We start from the raw sequence: 13321 nt of genomic DNA, 5'->3' as shown, positions 1-13321 counted from the left end.
CTTGAACAAGCTTCTGAAACGTCGCCTTTGGTAGTGATTTGGTGAAAAGGTCGACCAAATTATTTTGTAAACGGATTTGCGTGACTTCAGTCTTCTGATGCTCTTGTTGTTAATGTGAGAAAAAGAATTTCGGCGCAATGTGCTTGGTGTTGTCTTATTTGGTGTAACCCTTCTTGAGTTATTCCATGCATGCTGCGTTATCTTCATAGATCATCATCGAGACGTCAATGACTATGTAAAGGTTGCAAGAGCTTTTAATATAGCCCACAACTGCTCTCAGCCAGAAGCATTCCCGAGTAGCTTTATGTAAGGTGATTATTTCAGCATGGTTAGACGAAGTGGCAACTAAGGTTTGTTTAGTTGACCTCCAAGATATTGCAGTGCTTCCAACAGTAAAGATGTAACTCGTTTGAAAGGGCGCTTTGTGCAGGTCAGATAAGTAACCTGTGTCAGCATAACTAACAATGAGAGAATCGACTCGAGATAGGGGGTGCGGCATCACTCGAGGATTCGTAGGGATAGAATAGGCCCATATCTGTAGTACCCTTAAGATAGCGGAAGATGTCTTTAACACCAATCCAGTGTCTGCGTGTCGATGCATTACTGTATCTTGCTAAAAGATTAACAACGAAGGAGAGGTCGGGTCTAGTGCATTGAGCTAAGTACAATAAAATGCCTATCGCACTTAGATTAGGAACTTCGGGTTCCAAAATCTCTTCATCATCCTCCTTCGGACGGAAGGGATCTCGTTTTGCACCTAGAGATCATATAACCATAGGAGTACTCAAAGGCTTCACTTTATCCTCGTTAAAGTTGCGCAACACCTTTTGGGTGTAGTTCCATTGATGTACTAAGATTCCATTCGAACAATGCTCTATCTCGAGATTGAGATAATATCGAGTATTTCCTAGTCTTCATCTCAAATTCCGACTTCAGGTGCGCGACAGTTCTCTTGAGCTCTTCAGGAGTTCCTATGAGGTTCATGTCGTTGATATAAACTGCAACAATTGCAAAACTAGAATGTGACTTGTTAATAAACACGCAAGGGCATAGTTCGTTGCTCACATATCCGTGACTAGTCAAATACTCACTCAGACGGTTATACCACATTCTTCCGGATTGTTTCAAACTGTATAGTGAACGCCTCAGTCAAATTGAGAGCACGTTCCGGGGTTTGAAAATATTTGATCCAGTCAATGTAAGTCCTTCGGGAACTTTCATATAAATTTCTGTATCAAGATCTCTATAGAGATGCGCAGTTACTACATCCATCAGCTGCATACTCAATTTTTCAGAAACTACAAAACTGATAAGGTATCGAAAAGTAATAACATCCATAACGGGTGAATAAGTTTCGTCATAGTCAATCCCGGGGCATTGTGAGAAGCCTTGCGCAACAAGACGAGCTTTGTAATGCACAATTTTGTACTTCTCATTACACTTTCAAAAGAAAAACCCACTTGTAGCTAACGGGCTTCACATGTGGAGGAGTAAGAGCTACAGGTCCAAATACCTTATGTTTCGCAAGCAAATTGAGTTCAACTTAGATTGCTTGTTTCCAATTTGACTAATCAGTTCTACGTCGACATTCATCAACGGAACAAGGTTCAATGTCATCGTTCAACATGATTTTAGTAGCTACTGCAAATGTTAGTGCATCATCGATAATCATCTCATTTCTACACCAAACATCATCCAAGCTAGCACAATAAACCGAAATCTCTCGATTCTCAGGAGGTGGATTCTTCTCTTCAAGGATACTTCCGTAATCTAGAATTTCCTCATGAGTTGGATAAAATGAGTAGGCAACAGTCAGATTCACGGTAAGCTCAACAGTCTGTGCTGTGGGTTTCCTCTTCTGTGGTTGTGAATCTTTTGAACCAAGAGGTCTGCCATGCTTTTGTGTAGGGGCAGCGGATTGGCTAACCGTTAATGTACGTGGATCGGCCAAAGTGGTGTCCTAGGCCTCCAGAAGGGAAGTCCATCGTACATTTGGTACATTCATTTTTGCAAGCACATTTACATCGGGAATATGTGATCTTGTCACTCGCGCCAAATCTGTTAAAGCATCTGGCATGCTCTAAGCTACTCTATGAAGACCTAATATACGCTGCACTTCAGTTTCAGACTGAGAGGTATAGAGGCTAAATGAGACAAAGTGGGAGCTGTCCACGATAATTCGCGTTGTTCTTCAGGAACGGTGACGTTTTTATCTCCTATTAACAACGAGAAGATTGTCTCATAGAAGTGACAATCCATGAAACGAGCAATAAAAATATCGCCTGTAAAAGGTTCTAAGTAACAAATAATTGAAGGATAATCATATTCGACATAGATATACATCCTTCGTGGAGGCCCCATTTTTGTTAGTAATGGCGGCGAGATTGGCACATAGATCGCACAACCAAAAAACCAAAAACAAACATATGCGATATGTCGGGTTCGTATCCGGTAACCAACTGAAGGGTGTTATATGGTTGGGTCGCAATATGCTTCAGGCAGACCAACATGGCTGCGTGAAATATTACATGGCCCCAAACAGCGATCGGGACTTGGTACATATGACAAATGATCTAGCAATCATTTGTAAGCACTTAATGAACGCCTCTGCTAGGCCGTTGTGAGTGTGAACATGGGGTACTGGATGTTCAACTTCAACCCCAACTGACATGCAACAGCCATCAAAAGTTTTAGATGTGAATTCTCCAACATTATCCAATCGAATAAATTTGATCGGATAATCAGGGTGGTGAGCCTTGAGCTTGATAACCTGAGCCAACAGTTTAGAGAATGCAGCATTTCTTGTGGACAACAAGCACACATGTGACCAATGTGTGGGGGCGTCAACCAATACCATAAAATGTCTAAATGGTCCGCATGGAGGATGAATCGCTCCACAAATGTCCCCCTGAATAATTATAGAAAAGTAAGAGGATTCGAACGAATCTTGTTAGAAGAATGCTTAATGATAAGTTTTCCCATTGAGCAGGTTTGACATGCGATTCCTTGAATCAACCTAAACTTCGGGTTAGTGGATTTCCGGGTGAATATTTGAAGATACAACGCATCGTTGTTCGTCCAGGGTGTCTCAAACGATCATGCCAAAGTGTAATTTTATGTGCAGTCTCAGATGTAGGACTGACCACATAGTGGCTTTCTATAGGGCGTATGGTTGTAGTATATAGACCACTCGAGATACGCTTCATCTTCTCTAGAATACGCATCTGGTAATATTCATAGGAAGTGATGTATATAAATTCAACTCCATTTTCTACATAGGTTTCAGTGTGGTAATTATTGTCTCGAATGTCCTTGAAACTCAACAACGTTCTTTCAGAACGTGAAAAATAAAGTGCCTCATCTGGACAACATTATACGTGTCTTACCGTATCCTTCGATTAGGTTGGATGGGCCTAAGAATGTTGTCAGAAGTGCATTCTTAGGTACGATACACAAAACAGTGTGTGTGGGTGCACTATCTGCTAGACAACTAACTTTCCCATTAGTCATACCTAGGAATAAAAATTAATTTCAATAGGTCACATGCATAAAAGTTCTAAAAGACAAATATCCATTCAAAATAATTTAAGTATTCAAGGATGGTAATTAAAAAAACTTAATATCCAAAAAAAACAATCACCAACAAATAATCCAAACATAAAGGAAAATTATTCAAACTTAAACAAAAAACAAGGAGCGTTCGGCCACTAGGTGAAATTCGGCCTTCCAAGGTTCTAAACTCAACTAAAAATAGTTTATGTATAAGATTCTAATCTTCCATATGGGTAATAGCCTCTTGAAAATCAGAAACCTCCATTTTGGTACTTTCTAGTTTATCCACTTACATAAAGTTTGATTCAAACTTCTTACGATGAGAATGATATTTAGCTACAAACCGTCGAGGGAGCACGACAAACACGGGACCAATGGTCATTTGAACCACAACGTTAGCACATGTCCGCATCCATAATGTCAGGTGCTTTGCCCTGATTCATGAAGTTCAGGGCCTTGGGAGTGAAGTTAGAATGCTTATGGGCTCGATTTCCTCCCTTATATAGGCTTTGGCTCTGTTGACCTTGAAATGATGGCTTATGGCCGCCCTTACCACCCCTATGTTGGCGTTTTGGGAAATTGTTTGTGCTATAATGTGTTTCAAGAATAGCAGTTGCCCTAGTAGGTCGAGCTTGATGATTCTTCATCAACAACTGATTCTTCTTTTTAGCGAGAAGTAAAACAGAGATCAAATATGTCTTCTCCAGGAGAACCTCTTCAGTCTAGTTCTCGTTATAGAACTTGAGAAGTGATCGGATTTGACAAACTTCATAATTATATTCATTCATAGATTTAAAGTCTTGGAAATGTAGATGCTACCAGTCATGTCTTGCTTTAGCTAAGAAGATGTCCTTTTGGTGATCAAAGCGATCAGCCAAAGCGACCCAAAATGCTCGTGGATCTTCCTCAGCAAGCTACTCAGTTTGTAGTGCATCATGAATGTGTCTTCGGATGAAGATCATGGCAGTGGCTTTCTCAGCTTTGCCAACCGGGTTGTCTGTCTCATCTTCAATGGCGGGACGCAAATTCTTTGCGATGAGGTGGAGCTTCACATCTTGGACCCACTTGAGGTAGTTTCTTCTGGAGATTTGTAAAGCGGTGAAGTCAAGTTTGTTCAAATTTGACATGTCCCTATCACAAAATAAATGGACAAGAATGTTGTTAGTGTAATGGAGAAAATCAATAGACAATGGTTTAAAGTTACATGAAAAAAACTTCAGGTTTTCATGGGTGATGTTTTAAGGAAAACTTCAGGTTTTCAAATAAGGCATGTTTCTAGAAATTTTGGGTTTCGAAAGAATTATGAGCTTCAAGTTCATATGTTCCTACAGATAAACACAAACATATATATATATATATATATATATATATATATATATATATAATATGCAACAAGAAATATGCAAATAGATCTTCGGGTCTAGAATTATAACTAAATTATTTAGATTTTGGGCCAAAATTAAAGCGTGGGTGAAAAATTATAAAACCCAAAAGTGCCTAAAAAAATAGGTAATTAAAACTTGGGGCCCAAAACAGTGGACCAAAGCCCACGGGTGGGCTAAGTAATTACGGTCGTGCGGCCCAGGCCCAAAATATAGGCTAGAAAAAAAAGTACGGGCTGATCAGGCTAAGGGGCTGCAAGCCCAGCGGCAGCAAACGGGCTGGAAAAAAAAGGGACCCAAAACAAAGGCCCATATGGACGCTAATCAGGTGTGGTGCAATGCACCGATACTTAGCCTTTTGGCTAAGATCAGGTATAGATGGTGGGAACGAATTTCGTGACTTCCGTCTAAGTTTCATCTTCCTCAAAGATTTATTTACATCGCATCATAACCAAGTAACGCTTTGCCATGTGAAAGAAGACTTACGCATGATATTAGAAAAGTTTTATTTGGATCCATATAACTTCACTCTACACCTTACTCTCTTCACCCACATTATTTTTAATTCAACTAGCAATAACTCTTTAAACCCAAACTTACTACCTAAACTACCATCACAAACTCAATTCAATATATAAATTTGTCTTTACAACCATTTAAAAAATGAAAATCAAACTCCAAGCATACATTCTCCCCTTTGTCGTTCGAATTTATTTGGTAGTTGATGACCAAACAGTTTCGCAAGCATTACAAAACAAAAACGCACAACTACAACCATGGATTGGAGCCTGTAGAGTCCATGGAAAGTCGCATGGCTAAACCTTAGTTTCAACATAAATTCCACCAATCAAAGATCCTTTTCCTTTACAACTCCCCCTCTTCCTCACATTAAAAGCTAGGGCATAAATCCTTCATTTTCTTTCTTTCTTGTATTTCGCACACACAGACTTGGACTAACAATGTCCTTTTTTTTATAGGCAATACACACCTAAACCTTAAAAACCTTGAAATTTTAAAAAATAAAATAAAATTGTATAAATCAATTCATACCTTAGTTGGAGGATCCAAAACTTTAAAAGCATTATCCATTGGTCAAAAGAGCTTGTTTTTCTCTAGGATAATGTCTTAAGGTTTTAGCCAGAATAGAATGTTGGTTAAAAATTGTGTGATTGTAATGGTTTGATTATTGCAGAATTAAGCATGCACAATCCATGGAAAATCTCATGGCTGCAACCTTAATTTCAACATGATTCCACCAATCAAAGGCCATTTTTCCTTTACAACTCCTCATTTTTTCACATTAAAAGCTAGGGTCTAAATCTGTTTTTCTCTCTTGTTTTGCACTGACAGACTTGGGCTAACAAAGTCTTTTTATGCAGACAATATTGTGGAGCCAAAAATAATCATAAGGCAACACGTGGATTTTTGGGTTAAAAGGACAAAATTACCCTTGAGGCACACCAAGATTCCTACGCGTGAGCAGTGGGCAATCAACCCTCAATCAAGTCAAAAGTGCCCAAAATAGGTAATAATTCAAAACCTATTTCATCCATCCTCATCAAATCCTCTCCACAAGGTAACTCCCAAATCATTCCTCTTTTATTATATTAATTAGCTAATTCATTAGGAAATTATTCTATTAATTAGCTAATTAATTGATTTATTATTCAATTATTCCTAATTAAACACAAATCAAGAACCTAACCCACAAAATGAACCAAGTGGCCGATCCTTTCTATCCCAAAAGGGCCGGCCACACCCTATAAAAACCTTATCATTCTCTCCAAAACTCAATTCCAATGCTCTTGCTAAATTCTCCAAATACTTTTCCCTCAAAATTCTAACTTTGGCATCGGAGGTTCTTCGGCCAATGCCCCCCTATTCATCATGGGCGCGTGAGGCTCTTGGTCTTGACCTAAGGTGTTATTTGTTTTGCAGGTGCAATTTTGTCCAAGAACACGGAGGAAGAAATTTGCATCCACAAATTGGTGCTTTCATTGAGAGTTAAGTCCCACACTCGTAAAAGTCTCTCGCACCCAAGGCTTTCTACTTTCTTGTCCATTTGTAGATTTTTCGTACGTTCTTATTATTAGAATTTTTTATTTGCAAAAATTCTTTGATAAAACGTAAAAGAGAAGTACAATGGCTAGAAATTTAGAAAATTCAACAAATGAAAATTTCAACATTCAAGAGAGGGGACCACGGCGATCCACGAGGATAAATGTGACAATAGGTGGAGCGGCACCACCACCACGAGTTTCCACCACGGGAACCACCGCGGTGGCTACCACGGTAGCCACCTACGGCGAGGTCCATAGTGTCACCACCACGGCCCAAGCTGTGCCATCCAAGGCAGCTCACGGCACTAAGGCCACAACCCAAGTCATGTCACTCCACACCCAACGCGAGCCCAACACGTTGCCAAGCCAAGCCCAAGCCTCGCACCTGCGTGCATCATACGCTGAGCAGCCCACTTCCGTGGCCCAACCTACTCCCCCGAGCAGCCCACTCCCGTGGCCCAGTCTACTCTCACTGAGCAGCCCTATCTCGTAGCCCAGCTTGTTACCGCAGCCCAACCTGCTCTCGCGGTATGATAAGCAGCCCAAATCAGCCCAAGACTATCTCAACCATCTAGACCAACCATCGAACTCTGGCATTTTCACCATGTTTCTCCGCGGATTTGACATTTCCCAATTCAAATCTCGTGCCCGAAGCCTACCACACTTCCACTGCTTAAGGAAGCATATTATTTCTAAGCTTTTCCAATCCAAATGGTGAATAATACTTGTCTCGACAAGTCATAGAGCTGACAAGCGCCCTTACACAACAGATAACCTTGGTGAATCAACTCTTGCAACGCACCGATATCCAACGTGCCCCGGATGAGGTGTCTCGAAGAAGGATAAGGGCAAACGAACCTTTCCACCAGCATCCCGGTAAGCAGCCACTTGACTAGTCTTAGTGCGTGGAGGAACGTGCACTCTCAGTTAGGCCCACGGACAAACATACACTCACGGTTGGGGCCACACTCCGATAATCAACATGAGCAACCTTCCAAGCGAAGTGTTCATTCGTGGTAAAGCCCACAAGGAGCATCATCCACCTCACATCCGAGTAGGCAGCATAGTGGACGGAGAGAAGCAGTCACTCAATCCATCTCAAGTTCAACCAACAGCCTGCGAGCTACCCGCTCGTTTGCTAGGAACATACCACACCCATCGCAGCCACGAGCCGAACACATGGAAAAGCAGCCTAGACCAGTAGGTCATGACCGGGGGTAGCCGAAAGCTCAGCCACCCCCAACAAAAGCAAATTCAGGAAAAAGTAGAAAGACTCATGACTGAGCGATTGCGCAATTTCCCCAATCCAATGAGATGATCAACATAAGCGAGTCATCTTTCAATGACAAGATCGAGCAGACGGGACTACCCCACATAGATTGCCGGATATAAAGACTACTTTTGCTTTAACAAACGCAGCAGCTCAGCCTAATGGCACACCGTGGGCAGATGAGTACCAGAAGGACACAGCCGTGCTTGCCTGCTTCACGGCTCCCGACAGCAATTGATCTATCGTTATGGCTCATAATTATGCCAATATTGCATCATGGCTTGCGCCAACCAAGCCTCAAAAGGGCACACGATGAAACACCTAATGATGGCACAATAATTATGGGAGCAGCTCATTGCGTTTCACCCTTATGAGGGTTCCACAAGCAATTCGAAGTCTCAAGCAGATAGCCAAACATGACCTTGCAGGTTAAGGATTATTTCGGTTGTCCAGCAGTCCAGCTTTCCTCAACTGCACTCACGACAACGACTTCCATGCTCTCCAGTACGAGAAGGTAAACTAATTCCCCGACACCCATATGGGTTTGCTCTCCAGTGCGAGAGGATAAACTAATTGCTCTCCAGTGCGAGAGGGTAAACCAATTTCCCGACACCCATATGGGTCTACTCTCCAGTGCGAGAGGATAAACTAATTGCTCTCCAATGTGAGAGGGTAAACCAATTCCCCGACACCCGTATGGGTTTACTCTCCAGTGTGAGAGGATAAACTAATTATTTTCCAGTGAGAGAGGGTAAACCAATTCCCCGACACCCATATGGGTCTGCTCTCTAGTGCAAAAGGATAAACTAATTGCTCTCCAGTGCGAGATGGTAAACTAATTCCCCGACACCCATATGGGTCTGCTCTCGAGTGTGAAAGGATAAACTAATTGTTCTTCAGTGAGAGATGGTAAACCAATTCCCCGACACCCATATGGGTCTGCTCTCCAGTGCAAGATGACAAACTAATTGCTCTCCAGTGCGATAGGGTAAACCAATTCCCAGACACCCATATGGGTTTGCTCTCCAGTGTAAAAGGATAAACTAATTGCTTTCCAATGCGAAAAGGTAAACTAATTCCCCGACACCCATCTGGGTAAGCTCTCCAGTACAAGAAGGCCACATAGCTTAAAAGATCGAATGCTTAAAGATAAACTAGGCAGCAAATGGTCAGGGGGCAGCAGCCACTTTTGCACTTAATAGTTCGCTCATCCGACACTTCATCTTCAGCAGCTCCGATCTTGGCATCTTCATCCTTGACTGCTCCATCTACGGTAGTTGAGAAAGCAGTTTCCTCATTTTTGGCAAGCAGCCCAAACCGTTACCCATGCCACGCCACTTCCTCGGCCCATGTCGAGCCAATCTTTGGCTTCAATCAAGCCGAACAGCACAAGCAATAGCCCCTACCACACCACATTCTTGGCCATGCCAAGCCGACTCCTGGCCCCTGCCAGCCGACGTGCCGCACCACCCCTACGGGTACCCCGTGGCAGCATATCCCAAGAAGAAGACAAGGAGAATTAGGTTTTTCTTACATCGGTGCGGCACGAAGAAGACAAATAAATCAACAGAAGACGATTCTTTGCACAATCAAGCAAAGAAGAGTGCTAGGGGAGAGGGAACAAATATCCTCTAGATTTCTCTCTTTCATGAAGGGATAAATAATTGCCCTCCAAAGTTGATTTAATCCACTACTTAAGGTATGCTTAAATAGGCTTTGGAGGCGATTTATTTCCCTTTCCTAGAAGAATCTAATTCCAACTCCAAAAGGGAATCTACATTAAAGTTTGAGATCTCTACACCTGCTGCCCTTTCCTGCGAGCAGCCCAGCAAGTCTGAGGGCATTTGTGGAGCAAAAAATAATCATAAGGCGACACGTGGATTTTTGGGTTAAAAGGATAAAATTACCCTTGAGGCATACCAGTATTTGATAGGAGCATATTTATGCGACTTAGTTGGCTTGTTCTTGTGCATTTATGTCGTGTCTCTTTAGTTATTTTAGTGTTTAAAGTCATTTTCGTGTGTTTTCAGATTTTAAGGACAAAGTAGGCAAGAAGATGCATTTTGGAGCATTTTGGAGCAAAATGGAGCTTGGAATGCATGTCACATATTTGGAACCAAGGTTTGGACGAAATTGAAGAATTAAAGAGGCTAAGAATGTGAAGAATTAATGTACAAAGGATCAAGAATTCAGCCACAAAAGAACACTCACTCCTTGCCGTGTAACCACATAGCATTCCCTTTGGATTCCCATGCATGCTTAATCATCCTTGTCCCCTAAAATATTTCTGATTTCATGCCTCAATTCACTCCATTATCACACTCAATTGCTGCATACCTCTTGTTCCCTTCACCCATCAGATTTCACACAACTTTCACAACCATTCCATGCACCAATTGATGCTCCATCATCCACATTTGGGATCCAATGCTGTGTGCAACACATGTTGCTGCACCTTTGACTAATTTCTGAAACATTTCACCTCCCCTTTTCATTTCCATGCAATGAACACAATCATTCATGCTCCCTAGCTGAAATACCACTCCATTTTACCCTCCATACTTTGCATCATTGCTCCATTTTCATCCTTGGACCATTGCACACCACAAATTCACCCTCCTTGCTGTGCATTTTCCCCACTGCCCAATCTGATTCTCTAGGGTTTTTGGGGCCTATATATACATGTTTACACCCCTTGGCAAAGGGTTCACACTCTCATATTCACCATTCATCACAGAAATTTGTCCATACTCACTCTAGGCAGCAAAACACCCCAAAAACACCATTCTAGTGCCCAGAAAATATCACAGCCACTCCATCTTCTTCCACCCTCTTTGCCGAAGTTCTCCACCACCCTTCCACCACCAAACACTCCTCCACACTCACCATAAACCTTTCCATACCATTCCCCATCCATTCTACACCATAGAACTACCCAAAACCTGTCCACAAACCAATCTGCCACAAGCAAGGGAAAGGAGGAATCTTGGATGCACTTGCTGCCAAGTTGGAGCATTCTAGGTGTTTTCTTTCTTTGGATTTTAATATCTAATTCATGTAATCTTTGTTTTGCTTTAAGTATGATTGGCTAATTTCGTTTTGGCTAAGGGTGGATTCAAAACCATGATTATATATGTGAAATAAGTTGATTACTTTCAGTTATCGTTGTATAAGTCGTGAATACAATTTGCTTAACCGTTTGATTTAGAACTTATTCTTGTATGTTGGTTGAGAGTGCACGCTTAATTTGCATGCTTGAATTTGATGCTAGGATATAAGTTTGTTTCACCTAATCGTTATGAATTTATATTCGTAAGTAGTGAAGGTCGCTAGCCACGATCGTGTTAAGTAGATTCCTGGCAAGAGTATCATGCTTTTCATAGTTACGAATGCCTTGTCGATGCTTATGATTTCCAAAGAACGTAATGATTCTAACTTGTGTCTTTATCATGCTGTTCATATAAAGAACTTGTTGGGAATAATTTGTTTGCGATGCATATTCATCCAATTCAATGATTCTAGGGAAATCTGAAGGTTAATTTAAGCGGACCTAATTAACTTGGAGTGTCGAGATTCATAACTTATTAAATTGATAACTGAAAATTGATTTAGGTTGCATATATTTCATGTGTGGAGAAGAACCCCTTAGCCATTCCATCATCCATTGATTATTCATAACTTTGTGTTACAATCTGTTTCTATTACAATCTGTTTTCCTTGCAATCTGTCCATTTAGTTCATTTTCGTCCAAATCAATTCCCCATTTATTTTGAAGTCCTAGATTAGTTAGAAAGTGTGTTGGTTTATGTTTTTAAGTGTTTTGGTACAAGTTAAAACCCAAATTCGTCCAAATTGGTGCTTTGTGTTCAAAACTGCCCATAAAGTGTTTTTAAGGCAGTTTTGAGTCTTTTAGTTGCTGTTTTGAGTTATTGGTTTATTTTAGTATTTTAAACGTGAGTTTTGCATTCTTTGAGTCTAATCTAGTGTTTTAAACTTTGTTTTTACATTTCTAAGTCAGTTTTCAAGTGTTTAGTAATCCCTCCTAATCCCCGGTTTAGAACGATCCCTACTTACATACTTTGCTACAATTGATAAAAAGAGGGTTTAATTTTGTGTGTTAACTTATTTCTCACATCAGTATTCCTACGCGCGAGCAACGGGCAATCAACCCTCAACCAAGTCAAAAGTGCCCAAAATAGGTAATAATTCAAAACCTATTTCATCCATCCTCATCAAATCCACTCCACAAAGTAACTCCCAAATCATTCCCCTTTTATTATATTAATTAGCTAATTAATTAGGAAATTATTCTATTAATTAGCTAATTAATTGATTTATTATTCAATTATTCCTAATTAAACACAAATCAAGAACCTAGCCCACAAAATAAACCAAGTGGCCGATCCTTTCTATCCCAAAGGGGCTGACCACAACCCTATAAAAATCTCATCATTCTCTCCAAAACTCAATTCCAATGCTCTTGCTAAATTCTCTAAATTCTCCAAACATTTTTCCCTCAAAATTCTAACTTTGGCATCGGAGGTTCTTTGGCCAAAGCCCCCCTATTCATCATGGGCGCGTGAGGCTCTTGGCCTTGACCAAAGGTGTTATTTGTTTTGTAGGTGAAATTTTGTCCAAGAATAAGAAGGAAGAAATTTTCATCCACAAATACACTCCAAAACCTTAAAAAAAATTAATTTATTTTTGCATAAATCGATTCATACCTTACGTGGAAGGTCCAAAATTTTAAAATCACCATCTATCGGTCGTAAAACTTGTTTTTCTCTATGAGATCGTCTTAGGGCTTTTGTCACAGCCCGTCCCGGGATTTATATATCGAGAACGTGAAATGACGATTTTACCCTTGACGGGTACTAAGGTACGTATGCTTGTGACATTATTAGTTCCTAAGTTTGTGGAAATTGATTAAGTTGGATAGAATTTTTAAAGTTTGGAATATTTGTTTGATTGGGATGTAATGGATGGTAGGGATTGCTTGGGACATCACAAACTTACCCTCTCTCTCTCTCCTCATCCCGTAGCCTCTCTCTCTCTCC

Source organism: Malus domestica, chromosome 08, assembly GCF_042453785.1.
Source record: "Malus domestica chromosome 08, GDT2T_hap1".
In the NCBI taxonomy this organism is placed as follows: Eukaryota; Viridiplantae; Streptophyta; class Magnoliopsida; order Rosales; family Rosaceae; genus Malus; species Malus domestica.
Note: the sequence above shows the minus strand (reverse complement) of the source record.